Genomic DNA, 19,079 nt, shown 5'->3' on the forward strand with positions numbered 1-19,079 from the left:
TCAAGGTCAGCATGTCTTAGCTTTCCAGATTCCAAGGGCCCATCCATGTGGTCAGAGATGGCTGGAGAGCGTATCATGGTGAAAATGATGCAATGTTGTAGACTACAGTCTTAGAAACCCTGTGTGTCTTCATGTGTGGTTGAATGGAGCGTGCAGATTTGAGCTTAACATGGCAATCATTCAATCCTACCCCCAAAGTGCTGTCAAGTTGACCCCCGACTCATAGTGACCCTATGCACAGTGAAACCCTGCCAGTCCTGTGCTATTCCCATGATTGGCTGGAGATAAGATCATTGTGATTCACAGGGTTTTCATTGCTGATTTGCTGAAGTAGCTTGTCAGGGCTTTCTTCCTAGTCCATCTGAGTCTAGAAGTTCCACTGAAACCTGTTCTGAATCATAGCAACACACAAGCCTTCGGTGACAGGCAGGTGGTGGCTATGAATGTGGTGGTTTGGCTGGGAACTGAACCTGGGTCTCCTGCATGGAAGGAGAGCATTGTACCACCGAACCACCACTGGTTACATTTGTGGCTGCCCAGTACCTTTTGGTAATTCTATGTGAGAAGAATTTCCACAATACGAGTTCTGCATTTGCAAACTAGGGGGCTAAACCCACTTCCCAGCCTCCCTTGAAGCTGGGCTATAGACATGTGGCCTCATCTCCGCCAAACAGATGCCAACTCAAGGGGGCAGACCCTACACAAAATTGATGTTGGCAGTGAGATCAGGGGCTGAAGGCCTGGGGCCCCATGTCAGCGGTGCAAACTGCAGCACTGTCTCACAGGACAGGAAGCCATGGTTCTTCACAGGAGCAGTCCTGTGGTAGGTTTAGGCTCTGCGCCTTGCCCTCGACCTTCCAAGTAACTCTAGTTCTCTTAGAATCACTGTGAGATCTCCATGTTTTTTACCAAAGTATATTTTTGTTTAACGTAGTCATAGTGGTTTTGTTGTTTGCCAATAAAGAACCCTGAGTGAAAGAGACATTGGTACCAGAGATAATTCTGCCATGAGAATCTCAAAGCTGTGGCAGTCCAGAGCTGGTTGTATGGACTACCATATTTTATGCAAATTAAGTGTGCCTTCTATGTTTGTTTGCCAACCTTGCTTTCCCCTGCCCCCCAGGTATTTTCGTAAACTCCACTATGCCAATTTTGTTTTACATGTTGCTGTAAAAAAATTAGTATAGCGTGCTTATGAAAAAAACTTGAGGGTAGGGCATGGTTGACAAACATAGAAGGCGTGCATTGTGTAAAAACATGGTTGTTGAATTTGAAGATAGTGAGACTCCAGCGAAAGTAGGGGAAGGGGCTTTTAGAAGCCCATGGCACAGAGTTGCAAAATGATGAATTAAATAATTGCCTGGGGTTACCTGGGATGAGGTATAGATTCATGCCAGGACTTGGGGACCCAGGTGACATAGCCCAAGTGAAGGGCATGAAGCCTAAATGGGGAAGCTGGCCCCTTCTTACTGCCCTGGACACTTAAGGAAAAAAAATTGACAATCTCAAATCTAAATTCTTGTCCCAATCAAGGTCAGAAGAATAGGGGCTTTCTGTGTTGACAATAAAAGGATCTCTTGACTCTCACAGTTGCAATATTAAGGTCACAAAAAGTCAAAATCAAGGTTTAATCTTACAGGTGACTGGATGACAATGCCTGTGGACTTCTAACTCTTGCCTGGTTCTCATGTGAATGTTGTGACATTGATCAGGAAAGAGTGGAATTCCACCTTAGAACAGGGCGGGATCAGAGTGTAACAAGCAAGACACGTGGGATGGAAACTTTGAGAGGGTGCTCACTCTCAGGGTCATGCCTCCTCAGATTTTGTGCTTGTGGCACCCGCCTCCCTTCACCCTAGTCCTGGTCACATTCTAGATCTAGACAGGCTCCGTGTGGGAGGATTTCAGTCCATGGGGCACCTGGGAGGCCATATCCCATTTTGTCTCTCTTGACAGTAGACCATGAAACCTTTGCTACTTTTTTCTTTTTGATCCTCGGGGGAGTTTCTGACAATAGCAGGGCCTCCTTGCATGTTTCTGAATGAATGCATTCCAGGGCAACCTGAGTACACACCATGCATTTCCTTAAAAAAACAAAATTAGGACAAACTTCTTTTTTTTTTTCTTCAATCTATACTCATTTAGCCGTAGCGATTCAATAGGTTGTAGGGTGTGTTTTTACTTTTTAAGTAAATTAAATTCAAAGTAAATTAAACACAAAGCCATACACCACCGTCACAGACACGGACTTGTGCAGGGTGGAGCATCTGTCTTCAGGTACTCAATTAAGGATAATGTTCATCAGCAGGCCACTGGAGAAAGGTGGGTCAGAAGGTCAGGAGATATGGCGCTGTAGCTACATTTCTATTTCCTAGAACCAAAGACAACAGAAAGAGGCTTTTAGATTAAATAATCATAACAACAACATACGTCTGCCTGGATGGACGTGCGATGGCTCAGCAATGCAGAATGTGTAACTTCCATTGACATGGAGTTAAGTCGTTTCTACCCACTGATTTAGAAAGGCTCAACGAGAATTTTCTTAAAAACAAAAACAAACAAGCAAAAAAACACATATTACCTCCATGTTTCTGATCCCTCAATGGTCCCCTAAATGCTAGACGATTAAGTTAAAAGATATTCAAGATTTTAAGAAAACACCCATCTGCCTACTCTACCTTCAGCATCTCCTGTACTGGGGCACCTTCATGCAACCCCAAGCAGCATTAAGCATGCTCTTGTCTGTAGAACTCCTGTACTTCCAACCAGTTCCTAAATTCTTGAAGATGGGATCGCAACAGCATAGAACAATAACAAATTATGGATGGGATCACAAAGAATGGGAATTTCAGAACACTTAATTGTGCTCAGGCAGAACCTGTACATAGATCAAGAGGCAGTCGTTTGAACAGAGCAAGGGGATACTGTGTGGTTTAAAATCAGGAAAGGTATGTGTCAGGGTTATATCTTTTTATCATATTTACTCAATCTGTATGCTGAGCAAATAATTTGAGAAGCTAGAGTATACAAAGAACAGGGCATCAGGATTGGAGGAAGACCCATTAACAACCTTCGTTATGCAGATGACACAACCTTGCTTTCTGAAAGTGAAAAGGACTTAAAGCACTTACTGATGAAGACCAAAGACCAGAGCCCTCAGTGTGGATTACTCTTCAATATAAAGAAAACAAGAATCTTCACAGCTGGACCAATAAGCAACATCATAATAAACAGAGAAAAGATGAAGTTGTCAAGGATTTCATTTTACTTGGATTCATAATCAACACCCATGGAAGCAGCAGTCAAGAAATCAAATGATGCATTGCAGTGGGCAAATCTACTGAAAATACTTCTTTAAAGTGTTGAAAAGCAAAGATGTCACTTTGAGGACTAAGGTGCGCCTACTCAAGCCATACTATTTTCAATTGCCTCATCTACATAAGAAAGCTGGGCAATGAATAAGGAAGACCAAAGAAGAACTGATGTCTTGAATTCTGGTGCTGGCAAAAAATATTGAATATACTACCTACTGCCAGAACAAGGAACAAAATAGCCAGAATGCTCGTTAGAAGCAAGGATGGCGAGACTACGTCTCACATACTTTCAACATGTTATCAGAAGGGACCAGTCCCTGGAGAAGGCCATCGTGGTTGGCAGGGAAGAAGGTCAGCAAAAAAGAGGAAAATCCTCCATGAGACGGATTGACACAGTGGCTGCAGCAATAGGCTCAAACAGCAACGATTGTGAGGATGGCACAGGACCGGGCAGTGTTTCACTCTCTTGTACAAAGAGTCGCTATGAGTAGGAAACAACTGTATAGCATCTTATAAGGACATAAGAATAACAAAGTTGTTATTGGTATTAGTTGCAATCAAGTCAGCTCCAACTCATGGAGACCTCATGCATAGCAGAACAAAACATTGCCTAGCCCTGCGCCGTCTTCATGACGGTTGGTATGTTTGAGTCCATTGTTTTGGCTATTATGTCAATCCATCTCATAGAAGGTTTCATTCGTTTTCACTGACCTTCTAGGACTTCACCAAACATGATGTACTTTTCTAGTGACTGGTTTCTCCTGATGATGTGTCCAAAGTAAGCGAGCTGATACAATAACAATTAATGCTTGCTAAGCACTTAACATATATCATGCCCTCTTATGAGCTTCTCATATATACTTATTCACTTATTCCTAACCATAACTTCATAGTATGTATGTTGTGTGCTGTCGAGTCAATTTCAACACAGAGAGACCTTATTTGACAGAATAGAACTGCCCCATATGGTTTCCTAGGCAATAATCTTTAGGGAAGTAGATTGCCAGGTTTTTCTCCTGCAGAGCTACTGAATGGGTTTGAACCACCAACTTTTTGGATAGCAAATGAGTGCTTAACCATTGCACCATCAGGGCTCCTTGTAATATGGATAGTTAGGTACCATTTTTACATGCACTTAGGGTAGAAGAGACTGGGACAAAGAACAGATTTGATGTGAACCCTGCAGTCCAGCTCTAGAGCCCTCACTCAACTGGAAGACTTCACTGCATCTCCAAGAACAAAGAAGAGTGGTTTGCTCTCACTTCCCAGCTCATGCTTTATGAATACATATAATTCAGATTCAACTAACGTTTGCTGAGTACCTACTATGTCCTAGGAACTATGCTAGGTGCTTCACAAATGTTTTCATCTCTGTTCTTTCCATTACTCAGATAAGGACACCACTGTGTGCTGAGGTGGAGGGTGGGGAGAGAGGCCTCATTTGCAGGTGGAATGTGGTCTAGGTGCCCCATCAGGGCTTGGGGACAAAAGTCTGGAAGATCTTTATTCATGCTTGTTGTTGTTGTTAGGTGCCATCCAGTCAGTTCCAACTCATAGTGACCCTGTGCACAACAGAACACAACACTGCCCGGTCCTGCGCCATGTATTCATGCCAAGGTGTCACATTTCTGGAATGCCATGGACCGCTTTAGTCCCACACACCTTCTTTCCCAGCTCTTCCCTATCACACACAAGAGCCAGGGCATAGGGTGGAACAAAGTGAAAGAGAAATGTGTAACTTCTCAAGACCTGAGCACCAGTACCTCATTCTTTTTCTTTATTTAAAAAAAAAAAAAAGCACTGAGGCTAATAATATTTTACATCAGATGTTCTTCATGTGATCTGGGAGCCTTTCCAGGCCGTAATGAACAATTGTGAGCAACAAAGGAAGCAATTATGGTTCTCGCCTGTCGGATACATTTAAGCTGTGATTTATTGCTGTCAGCCTGACTTGGAAGTCTGCTTCTCTCCGCCTTCTACTCATAAGAGGTGCCATAAGCAGTTCTTAGCCACCCCTCCTCTGCCAGGTTTTATGTTAGAGCATCATTCATTCTTCGTTCACAGCTGGCACGCACCCACCCTAAAAGGATTCTAGTTGGCCTTCTGCAACAAAAACAACAATCCTAAAGACAGCACCTCCTACAGCTTCAACGCAATGAAAACTGAATAGCCCTGTATATTGACAACTCCTTTGTGTTAGGCTCTGTGCTCAGATTATAATCTCATTTATTTCTCAGGGCACCCATAGGATATAGATATTATCAATCCTGTAGTATGTATAAAGAAACAGAGGCTCAAAGGGACATATTAACTAACCCAAGTTTATACAGCTTAGACTGGAAACCTGAGTCCATTTACCACTCCTGTCTGCATTGATTCATGTGATATGGATAAGTGCAAGACTTTGAGAAGTTACAGAATAATTCTAAGTTTCAGCGTCTTTGTTTGTCAGTAGCTACCTGAAAATGTGTAAAAAACCAAAAACCAGACGCACTGCTGTTGAGTAGATTCTGACTCATAGTGACCTTATAGGACAGAGCAGAACTGCCCCATAGGGTTTCTGAGGCTGTAATCTTTATGGAAGCAGACTGCTACATCTTTCTCCTGCAGAGCGCCTGGTGGGTTCAAACCACCAACCTTCCATTTAGCAGTTGAGTGCTTAACCACTGCACTGCCAGGAATCCTTTTCAAAATGCATAGTGGGGATCAAATAAATTTTTTTTTTTATTGTCCTTTAGGTGAAAGTTTACAGAGCAGATTAGTTTCTCATTGAACAATTAATATACATATTATTTTGTGACATTAGTTGCAACACCACAACGTGTCAACACTCTTCCCATCTGAACTTCAGGTTCCCCCTTTCCGTTCATCCAACTTTTCTGACCCCTCCCGCCTTCTCTCTTTGATTTTGGGCTGGTGTGTCCATTTAGTCTCATATATATGGTTGAGCTACTTGAGTTATTGTTCCTTCTATAGGCCTGTCTAACTTTTGGCTGAAGGGTGAAGTTCAGGAGTCACTTCAGTACTGAGTTAAAAGGGTGTCCAGGACCATACTCTCTGTGTTTCTCTAATCTCTGTCAGATCAGTAAGTCTGGCCTTGTTTTGTGAGTTTGAATTTTGTTCTGCATTCTTCTCCAGCTCTGTCCAGGAACCTCTACTGTGATCCCTGTCAGAGTAGTCAGTGATGGTAGCCAGGCACTATCTAGTTGTGCTGGACTGTGTGGTGGAGGGTGTGGTATTTGTGGTCCATTAATCCTTTGAACTAATCTTTCCCTTGTGTCTTTGGCTTTCTTCATTCTCCCTTGCTCCTGATGGGGTGGTACCAGTAGATGTATCTTTGATGGCTGCTCACAAGCTTTTAAGACCCCAGTTGCTACTCACCAAAGTAGAATGTAGAACATTTTCTTTATAAACTATGTTATGCAAATAGAGCTAGATGTCACCCAAGACCACAATCCCCTGCCCTTAGCCCAGTAACAAATAAGTTTAATAAGATTTGACACTTGATATATGTTGTTTTTCTTAGCTGCCATCAAGCCGACTCTGATTCACAGTGACCTTATGTACAACAGAAAGAAATGTTGCCCAGTCTTACATCATCCTCACCATCTCCTCCATATCTGAGTCCATTATTGCAGCTACTGTGCCAACCCACATCACTGAGGGTCTTCCTTGCCCTCGCTGGTCCTCTACTTCACCACACATGATGTTGTCCTGTAATGATTGATCCCCCTGATGGTGTGTCCCAAGCAAGTGAGTTAGACAATGCTCTGTTATGATCCATAAAATTTTCATTGGTTAGTTTTCAGACATAGATCACCTGGCCTTTCTTCCTAGCCTTTCTTAGTCTGGAAGCTCCACTGAAACCTGTCTACCATGTTTGACCCTGCTGGTATTCGAAATACTGGTACCATAGCTTCCAGTATCATAGCAACCCAAAAGCCACCACAGTACAACAAACTGACAGGTGGGTGGTAGTTTGGCATATATCAATAGTCAAAAAAATTAGCTATTATCTCTGTCTTTCCTCCCCTTCCTTCCTCCCTCTATCCTCTGTTTCTTTCTTCCTTTCATCACATGTCTGGAGCCCCAGAACCACACCAGGCCCTGGCACCACAAGTACATATAAGACATATTTCCCATTCCACAAAGGAATCCCTTTTTTCAGCTGTGTTCCTATGACAGAGAAGCCATTGTTAGGCAGAAATTGGAGGAATCCAGCCTCTTCTTTTGTTTGGGGGGAAAAGTCCCAAAATAAAAAATAACCAAAAGAACTGACTGCGTTAAACCTGAAACACAGAATAAATTTTTAAAATAGTAATAAAATTTTGTGGCATTTGTCCAATGATCTCCTTTACAAAGCAAGGGGCAGAATCAGGTGATCTCCTGCCTGTATTTCCTGCAAACAAATCTGTTGTGTACCTTTGGTAATTTTAGAACCAGAATTAATTTGGCACATTGCTAAGGAAAAAAAGTAGAGAGAAATGAAGCATTGGAATTAAATTAACTCTTGATACTGATATTCTAACCATACCTTCAAGTACACAGTGTCCACACACCTGCAGAGGAAAGAGTTAATCAAATTCCCAGTAATAAAATGTATTTTACTCATTAGCTAAAGAAACTGGGTAGGAGAAATACTCAGTGTCTTAAAGACAAGTATGCAAATAGACAAATGCCACGTGTCACTCTCCACTGGCTTGAGGAAATGGCATTATTTTGGGAAGCTCACTATCTGCCAAAATCCTTGTTAACCTCTGGGACTATGAAGATATGACTTGGTCTTGCCCTCAAGGTCTACTTGATATGGTCCAGGCACAGACAGATGAGCAATTCCATCCCAGAATGAATGTGGTGTCATGGGAGCTGTGTCAGCTGTCACTGAAGGTCAGGGAATGAGGGTATGTGCATGTCGCAGGCATACAGGAAGTCTTCCCAGAGGAGGGGATGATGCTGCAAGGAGGAGGAGAAGAGTCCAGTTCAAGAAGAGAGTAGTGTTAGCTAAGCTTTCTCTTCGAAGAACATGGAGTGCTCAAAGGGTTTCTACTTGGTAGGACAAATCTCCTAGGCTGCCCTCGCTCCCTCCCTGTTGTTGGATGCTGCTGAGTGGATTCTGACTCATAGCAATCCCATGTTACAGAGTAGAAGTACCCCATAGAGTTTTCTTGGCTGTAATCCTTATAGAAGCCAATCATCACGTCTTTCTCCACAGAGCTGCTAGATGAGTTTGAACCAGGAAACTTTCAGTTAGCAACCAAGCAAGCTCTTAACTGCTGCACCACCAGGACCCCTTACTCAACACCAGGCAAATGGAAATTTATTCTTTTCATGGCCTAAGGAATTTAGTAATCACTGCATTTCCTACATTAAATAAAAACCCCTATATTTCTTCCCATAGTCTGCTTTCCTGGGACCTGTACTTTCATTCTACAACATTGCTGTCTCCTATGCCTCAAGTTCCAGTGTACGGCCACCCTAGAACTGGTGAGTTATATCTCAGGGGGCTTTTCCTCCCCAGCCCACTTCCCAATATACCTGGCTCAAGAAGCTAGTATCTCCCTCCTTTGGGGAAATTCAGGACAAAAAGGATGGCTGAGCTATGAAGCTTAAACTCAGCTGGTATCCAAAATACTACCTTTTGGACTTCCAGTTCATGCAGACTCCAGCCTTGTCCCTTCCCATTAAGCCCTTCTGCTGTCTGAGCTGCCTTATGCCTGTCTTGACTTTCAGGAGCCTGCCTTGTCCATGTGCCTCAGTCTGGCTGTCACAGTCTTTTATATTGCAAATTAGGTTATCAGTGCATCTAGAAAACAATGGAGCTCACCCCCTAGAAGTCTCTGGACATTGATAGGATTTGACATTGGTCTGATTTTATCTCCATCTGTGAGTCCCAGATTACTGACCTTCGAAGGTCAAATCCTTTGCTGCATTTGAGTGGATGAGATAGTCATCAATGAGCTAAAGGGCTGACCACATGAATAGTGTGATCCCATAAACAGACTTTTAATAAAATTACTTACTCCCTTCCAGAATATGTGAAAACTGCCATTGAAGTCCAATAACTCAACCTTTAGTTTGTTACCAATCAACCTATTTGGATTGGTTGTTAGCCTCCCACCCCCATCCCATCAGATATAGATATTCTCAGCCTGGTCTTTGGGAACAGGAACACAATGAGGTTTTCACACTCAGTAATATGGGAGATCATATACCAGCTGTTGACACACTCATTTTAGAGCTAAGAGAGTTGTGAAGCTACAACACACTCTCTCAATGACACCAAATCTGAGCTTCCTAATCTCCCTTTTATTCACAACTTTGCCTGCATTTGGTTATAAAAATACAAGCTCAAAACTACTAATCTGAAAGCCTTGGAGCCAGGTATGTTTTGAAATTCAATTTTTTTTTTTTAAAGACTTTGAATGTACAATATACCCCTGAGGGTCTTGGGCAGATGACAATCAAACACAGCAGTATTTCTTACATAAATTCATGGACCGTCATAATAAATACCTGTTGCAGTCAAGTCGATTTCTACTCATGGCAACCCTATAGGTCAGAATAGAACTGCCCCACAGGGTTTCTAAGGCTGTAAAGTTTATGGGAGCAGATTGCCACATCTTTCTCCTGTGGAGTGGCTGGTGGGTTTGAACTGCTGATCTTTTGTTTACCGGCCAAGCGGTTAACCACTGTCCCACCAAGACTCCTTTCATAATAAATGTTGTTAGGTGCCATTGAGTTGGTTCTGACTCATACTGACTCTATGTACAACAGAAGGAAACACTGCCCTTACAATCGTTGCTATGCTTGAGCCCATTGTCGCAGCCACTGTGCCAATCTATCTCATTGAGGGTCTTCCTCTTTTTTGTTAACCCTCTGCTTTACCAAGCATGATGTCTTTCTCCAGGGACTGAGCCCTCCTGATAACATGTCCAAAGTACCTGAGACTAAGTCTCGCCATGCTTGTCTCTAAGAAGCATTCTCACTGTACTTCTTCCAAGGCAGGTTTGTTCATTCTTTTGGTAGTCCATGGTGTATTTAATATTCTTTGCCAACACCATAATTCAAAAGTCAATTCTTCTTTGGTCTTTCTTATTCATTGTCCAGTATGAAGCAACTGAAAACACCATGGCTTGTCAGGCATACCTTAAAGTGACATCTTTGCTTTTTATCACTTTCGAAGCATATTTTCCTAATACAATGCATCATTTGATTTCTTGACTACTGCTTCCATGGGTGTTGATTGTGCATGTAAGTAAAATGAAATCTTTGACAACTTCAATCTTTTCTCCACTTATCATGATGTCACTTATCGGTTCAGTTGTGAGGATTTTTGTTTTCTTTATGTTGAGGTGTAATCCATACTGAAGGCTGTAGTCCTTGATCCTTATCAGCATGTGCTTCAAGCCCTCTTCACTTTCAGTGAGCAAGGTTGTGTCATCTGCATAACACAGGTTCTTAATGAGTCTTCCTCCAATCCTGACTCTGTGTTCTTTATATAGTCCAGTTTCTGGGATTATTTGCTTGGTATACAAATGGAGTAAGCGTGGCAAAAGGATACAACCATGACTTCAAATAAATAGAATGAATAAATATTATAAAGAGCCTCTTGCCAGGCCAGATTAGATATTGCTACTAAATAGGACTCGGGTAGATTATGTTGTCTCATTAAATAGGATAACCAAAAAAGTTTTCAGATTTCAGAGCTTTTAGATTTCAGAAATATGCCTAAGGAGCTTGGGACCTATATTTTCATCAATGTCATTATTCATATGACCAGTGCATTATTGAGCCCTTTCTAGTTGATGTAGATTATTCCATTGATTCTTCATGAGGTGGTAACATTGCCAGAGAGCCGATGAGAACACTGAAGTTTGGAGAATATAAATTATTTCCTTACACGTGCAACAAGAGGCAGAGCCAAGATAGGAACCCTGGGACACTTTACTTCAAAACCAGTTGCCCACTTTACCACACTTTTACACTTCCAGGGATATCAATTTTGGATGAGTCCCATTCCAGGGGTCCTTTGCCCTAGACTGGAGCTATTTCCTTAATATGGGCGATCATAGTTTTCTCTCTTGATAAATACATGGAAGTAAAAATCTTCTCTAAAATATCATTACAGGACAAAATTGGCAATTATATCAAGATTACGATCTGTATGTGACCACAACAACATTATCTAATTAATTCCTCATCTGCCAAATACATAGGATCTGTCAGAATAGTCTTTTTTACTTAAATTTCCTGTTCTGGCTGCCTTTTTATTCATTCATTCAACAAATATTTTTGAGTATCTAATATATGCCAAACACTTTTTGGGACTCTGGGCAGAAGTGAACAAAACAGACAAAATTCCTTGTCCTCATGGAATTTATAATCTAATGTGGGGAGAGAGACAATAATTGAAATAAAAATATGTATGTACTCCATGTATAAAAAAAAATAAATCTTATATACATTTATAGTGTTAGATGTTGAAATGTTATGGAAAATTAAAGCAGAGGGAGGAATATGAGAACGTTGAGGGCTTTGTGATTTTAAATACTTTAGTCCTGGAAAGCCTCATTGAGAAGGTAATGTTTGAAAGAAGCAGTAGCATCAAGTGTCAATACCCTAAGGGAGAAGCATGCATGAAGTGTTTGATAAATAGTAAGGAGGCCAATGTGGACAAGCAGAATGAAAGGAAAAATAACAAAAGAGGAGGCCATACTGCTGAGGAAAGTATCACAGGTTCTTCAGTCAAGTTTTGATGAGATATGAAGAGGTCAGGAGCTGGAAGGCAGACACAGATAATGACGGGAACACTAGCAGTTATGTGTTATTTCCCTTTGATGGTCAGCTTATATGAGAGATGTTGGTGGGCTAGAAGACTTATAGGACCCAAAGCAGAGGGGACTGCTCCATGACCCACTGAAGGGATAAAAAACAAAACTAAACTAAAACAGGGAGGGATAGAAAAAAGAAAAGCTATGCCATGAGTTGCTAGAGTAAATTCTCAGACTCTTCCGTGTGTCCTGTTATGCTCAGTAACCACACCAAAACTAGGGCAGCCACGTGGCAGAAGGCAGCAGGGTATTGTGGGAAAATTCCAGGTTTGAAGGGACAATTGTGTTGATTTCTGAATCCATCATCACTAGCCAAGAGAACTAAGGCAAGTTGCTTTCCCTATCTGAGTCTTGATTTTCTTATACGCTCAGAGAAATGATCAACATCATTATTATTTTTTGAATGAACTATGATAATTGCATCTCACATAAATCCCATGAGCTACATTGCTGCTACTCAGTGAATATAATTACTGTTATTAACATGAGCCATTTAGCCCAGAAATCTGTCAGTTATAGGAAAGGTCTTATGAGGACACCCCTCCGTCTATGAGAAAACTCTTAAAACTTGAGGAATTCTTTCTTTGATCATGAATGCTTGAATTTATTGAGGTCGGTTTGTCATCTTGGATATGAATTATCTAGAATAGAAAAGTGTATAGAGACAGAAGTTTATTAGTGGTTACCTTTAGAGCTTGGTTTGTCATCTTGCCTAGATAACATTTAGCTCTGTGATGGGCTTTGCTGGCTCCTGGGGGCTGATACATGAGTTCTACAGTTGTGTTAAGGAGGCAACAACCCTGTTCTCCGAGCCTCTCTGGCATCTAGGTTGCCTGCACTCCATAACACCATATTCATCTAACTGTGTTGTCCAAGACTGTCTACAATTAGCTCTTGTAAAGAGCTATGCTCAGCATTAAGTACCATCTATACAAACCCACGGAATGATACTTAGCATCACCCATGATAAGACACATGGAAGTTAAAACTACACTAAGGAGTTACCACTTTTACCTATTTTATTGTCAAAGATCCAAAAGACTGTAGTGTTGCAAAGTGGATGTAGCATTTGGGATTGGATAGAAGTGAGGAAGAAATTCAGTTACACCCTGGCATGTGCATGTAGGTGAGTCAGTTGTCTTCAAAAGGTTTCAGTATCCTCACCTATAAAATTGGAATAATACATACGGGAAGAATAGTTTTGAAGGTTTAGTGAAAATAAAATATTTTTTACATTTTTATTGTGGTAAATATATATGCAGCAAAACATTTGCCATGTCAGCAGTCTTCACACACATAACTGAGTGACATTAGTTATGTTTATTACGGCTTTCAACCATCACTATTTTCGATTTCCAAATTTTCCCATTAATCTTACCAGAAACTCATGCTCACTAACAATGGGTCCTCCTTTTCCCCTCCTTTCTGCTCACCCCTGGTAACCACTAATAAACTTCTGTCTCTATACACTTTTCTATTCTAGATAATTCATATCCAAAATGTACAAAAGTATATCCAGATGAATAAATTCAAATTAGCTGGGAAAAGACAAATTATTCAATAAATAGCATTGAGACAGTTGGTTAACCATTTAGAATTACAAAGTCGAATTGGTAAATCATTAATTAAAAAAGAAAAAATCAAATCCTTTCCATGGTTTAGGGGAAAAAAAAATTAGAAACTAAGAGAAAAGCCTTTAATTCATACTATGGAGTAAGAAAGATTCATCCTTAATGCACAAAGTATATTGACAGTTCACAGAAAAGATCCTTATGCATATGAAAGGATGCTTAGCATCGCTTACAGTAAGATAACAAATAAACAACAACAAAAAAAAACGGTTGCTGTTGGATGGATTCTGACTCATAGTGGCACTACAGGACAGAGTAGAACTGCCTGATAGGGCTTCCAAGGAGCACCTGGTGGATTCGAACTGCCAGCCTTTTGGTAAGCAGCTGTAGCTCTTAAGCATTATGCCACAAGGGTTTCCACAGTAAGACACATGGAAGTTAAAACTGTACTAAGTTAATATTTTTATCAAAGATTTTCAAAGATTCAAAAGATAGTTAATATAGTCTTTTGGCAAGACTGTGGGGAAGCAAATCCTTTTGCATATTGCTTATAGAAATGTAGAAGCCCATATGAAGGGCAGTGTCTTTCAAAATTATAAATTCATGTGCCTTTTGATGCAGAAATTCTACTTCTGGAAATTTATCCTACAGTGTAACTTGCTCATGAGTGAGGTGATTTATGTATATAATTATGTACTACAGCATTGTTCGTCACAAAAGATAGGAAATCACTTAAATGGCCATTAATAAGATGCTTGTTATATTAATTATGGTACTTCCATACAATCAAATTATAAGCAGCTATAAAAGAGAATGAGAAAAATCTTCATGTGGAAATATCTCTAAAATATATTAAATTTAAAAAAGCAAGTTGTGTAGCATGTTTTGTGTAAAAATGACTAAAAATAAGAAAATATATTTACCATTTTTTTATGTATAAAGAAACTCCAGAAAGACAGAGAAGAAAATATATTAATACGGGTTACTTGTTGGGGAGAAGGTGGCCAAAGAGAGACAGACTTCACTGTACTGCTTTTTATTATGCTTTCTGATATTGAAACAAATTAGATTATATATTCAAAAATTAATTAAAATATATGATTAAGTTCAAAATGAAGTACTCAATTTATATCGACTCAATGGCACTGGGTTGTTCTGGGGTTATTATAATTATTAATATTAAAATTGATATTAATATTAGATAGCCTGAGTTCTAGTTAGATTCTGAAACGTATTCACTTTTTGGATTCTGACAAATTCTTCCAATTATTCTAAACTTTCTTAATCTGTAAAATATTAATTCCTCCAGGCACTTCCTCCTTTACCATCATAAAAAAATAGGGACTGCAAATTAGTGGGCGTTTGAAGAACAATGTGGTATGTGCTTGGGACTTTTTATCATGACAGTAACACGAGGCATTTCTTTTTGTCCATTTGAGATATGAAGAAATTACCACGTAGAGAAATTAAGTGACTTGCTTATATTCACAAAACAATCTGAGTTAGACTAGGTTGTGGACCTATGATTCCATAGCTCCTAATCCTTCCATGATTCCGAAGTTCCTGGTGTTACCGCTACTTGAGGGATACTGCCTGCCCTAAAAGAGCTTGATCAAGAAGCTCAAAGTGAAAGATAAAGACCACAGCCCCGGGCTTTTTTCCTGTCTTAGTCCTGCTCAACTTTAGAGACTGAAAACCAGCAACTGTCAGGGTCAGACCTGTTAGGTCACTATGCCATTTTATTGGTCAAGCCTATGTATTGGCCTTGTCATCCAGGGGAGTGGAGCCCACCCTAACCACTGAAATGGCTTGTGGGTTTCTTTTTTTGTCTCTTGAATCAAATATCCCCTGCTGCCATATTCCTTGGGCATGAAGGTCATCCCATATTGCTGCAAATATTTGCCATGTCTTTTCAGACATTCTTTATGTCTCTTTTGGGGAGCTGCGATGGATTAATATTGTTGTCAGGTGCCATCAAGTCAGTTCCAACTCATAGTGACCTCAGGCACAGCAGAACGGAACACTGTCTGGTCCTGGGCCATCGTTACAATTGTTTTGCCTGAGCCCATTGTTGCAGCCACTGTGTCAATCCATCTCATTGAGTATCTTCCTCTTTTCCTCTGACCTGTACTCTACCAAGCATGATGTCTTTCTCCAGGGACTGATCCCTCTGACAACATGTCCAAAGTATGTAAGACACAGTCTTGCCGTCCTTGCTTCTAAGGAGCATTATGGTTTTACTTCTTCCAAGACAGATGTGTTCGTTCTTTTGGCAGTCCATGGTATATTCAATATTCTTTGCCAGCACCACAATTCAAAGGCATCAATTATTCTTTGGTCTTCCTTATTGATTGTCCAACTTTCCCATGCATATGATGCAATTGAAAATACCATAGCTTGGGTCAGGTGCACCTTAGTCTTCAAGGTGACATCTTTGCTTTTCAGCACTTTGAAGAGGTCCTTTGTAGCAGATTTGCCCAATGAAATGCATCTTTTGATTTCTTGACTGCTGCTTCCATGGCTGTTGATTGTGGATCCAAGTAAAATGAAATCCTTGACAACTTCAATCTTTTCTCCGTTCATCATAATCTTGCTTATTGGCTCAGTTGTGAGGATCTTTGTTTTTTTTTATGTTGAGGTGTAATCCATACTGAAGGCTGTGGTCTTTGATCTTCATCACTAAGTGTTTCAAACCCTCTTCACTTTCAACAAGCGAGATTGTGTCATCTGCATAACACAGGTTTTAAAGAGTCTCCTTCCAATCTTGATGCCCTGTTCTTCTTCACATGCAGCTTCTCAGATTATTTGCTCAACATATAGATTGAATAGGTATGGTGAAGGGATACAGCCCTGATGTACACCTTTCCTGACTTTAAACCACTCAGTTGTTCTGTCTGAGCAACTACCTCTTGATCTATGTACAGGTGTCTCATGAGCAGAATTAAGTATTCTGGAATTCTCATTCTTTGTAATGTCATCCATAATTTGTTATGATCCACGTAGTCAAATGCCTTTGCGTAGTCAATAAAACACAGGTAAACATTCTTCTGGTATTCTCTATTTCGGGCAGGATCCATCTGACATCAGAAATGATATCCCTGGTTCCACGTACTCTTCTGAATCCAGCCTGAACTTCCGGCAGTTCCCTGTTGATATACTGCCGCAGCTGCTTTTGAATGATCTTCAGCAAAATTTTGCTTGTGTGTGATATTAATGATATTGTTTGATAATTTCTGCATTCTGTTGCATCACCTTTCTTGGGAATAGGTGTAAATATGGATCTCTTCCAGTCGATTGGCCAGGTAACTGTCTCCCAAATTTCTTGGTATAGACAAGCGAGCACTTCCAGTGCTGCATCCGATTGTTGACAGGATTAGTATTAGCATTAGTGAACACAGAACATGCGGACCTAGTTCCAGGATAGGGTCATCAAGATGGGGAGGAACAAGACAAGCCATTTCTCTGGAGAAACCATGGTTGAAGTAAAATGAATGAATGTAAAATGTAGTTAGAAAGGGAGAAATGAGGCTAGAGCTAGAAAATTAGTTCCATGTACTGGTTTGGAAGAAGTACGCAGATGATGGTGAAGGGTAAAAGCCTGATGGGGCCTTGGTTTTCCTTTGGTATTGATCACACATCACCTTCTAAGCTTGTTGGACCGAGAGTAAAGGTCTAGATGGCTAGACTACTCCCAAATATGCCTCTGTCCTGTCCATTTCTTATTCACTCTTTTCTGGTGTAACACTGAGTTCCCTGCATGCCTTGTACTGAAACTCACACAGGCAACAAGAAGAGAGACAAGGAAGGAGCAATCTAAAAGCGTGGCCAGCTTAAGGCCTCAGGATTGAAATCAGCAGAAAAGAACAAACGTCGTTACGCAGAATAGTTGCTCTCTGAATACCAAAATTCCTATTCCTCCCCCAACATTGCATGCCAAGATCCACAACAGAATGAGCTATAAGGCTGCAATGTTGTGTGCCATCAAGTCTATTCTGAATCATATCAACCGCCTAGGCTCAAAAGTGTAGCAACCATCAGTAAGATCAGGACTCAGTGAATGTTATGATGCAACAAAGCACAGTTGCTTATGTGTAGACTTGCGATAGTTGCAAGTAGAATTCAGCATCAGTATCAGAGGATACTTGAGTGAAGAAATGATCCAAAACTGATCTGAGCCGTCATCATCCTTCTCTGTGGTTCTTCTCAGGTATCCCTATTCCAGCGGATGGCTCTCCCATCCACCCAGTCATCCATCAGCCAACTGGGACTCCCTCTTTGTTTCCAGCTTCTCCCTCATGTTGCACAACCAATGAGTCACCACATCCCTGATTTTACCTCATATAACTATTTTCTTATTTTTTATGCTTTTTTATACCCAACACTCTTTTCCATCCTTGTCACCATTCCCCTGGCTCAGGATTTTACAATAACCTGCGGGACAACTGCAATAGTCTTCTTCCGACAAGTCTCCCTGTGTCTAGGTTCTCCTCTTCCCTAACTTCTGCTTGCTCATTAATGTCAGAGGAACCTAGCCAAGATGTAGACATAACCATGAAAGCTCTGGTTAAAATCCTTCAGCGGCTTTCAATGCCCTAAAATATTATTTTTTGTTCTGTGCTTTCCTACAAGACTTCTCTTAAGCATAAAGATTAAAAAAATGCACGTTACATGGTAAACACATGATAAATGTTAGCCATTATCATCATCACCATATTCTGAGTTTCCTTGCCAGTCAAGAAGATTATGTGAGCTTTGCTTTCTGTAAAATTTGTGTTATGAAAATAATAGATAAGTTGAATATGCTTTTAAAAATTACACTCCATTACCCCATTGCAGGATCTGTCTGTATTATCCTATCCTCTGCTCCCTTCATGGCCTTACTTCTTATAGTCACCAACCGTAATATAAATCCCAAGCACTATGTTCCATTGTACATCTCACCTTTATCTCATATAATATTGCAGAAACAGAAACCTTTTTATCAATCCTTGGAAACACTGATTTTTTTGTTTTTATTTTATTGTGATAAAATGTATACAACAAAAACATCAATTTTTCCTCCTTTGCTCCTCTCTCCTGGCCTCCTCTCCTTTACTATGCCAGTTGCTTCTGACACTTTTAGAGTGGGAATCTAATTCACATTTTTTTTTTTTTAGAAAAGAGGCCACTGGAATAGTTGGTGAAATACATGTCTCAGGAAATCTGGGTAGTGGCTTGGGCTGGATAATTCTTTGACTGCAACACAAGCTTACAATTCTTCTCCTGGCAGATATGACTCAGAAGATAGATAGGTAGGTAGTAGGCAGGTAGATAGATGATAGATAGATAGGTAGATAAATAGATGATAGACAGACAGACAGACA

Source organism: Loxodonta africana, chromosome 14 (genome assembly GCF_030014295.1).
Source record: "Loxodonta africana isolate mLoxAfr1 chromosome 14, mLoxAfr1.hap2, whole genome shotgun sequence".
Classification (NCBI taxonomy): domain Eukaryota; kingdom Metazoa; phylum Chordata; class Mammalia; order Proboscidea; family Elephantidae; genus Loxodonta; species Loxodonta africana.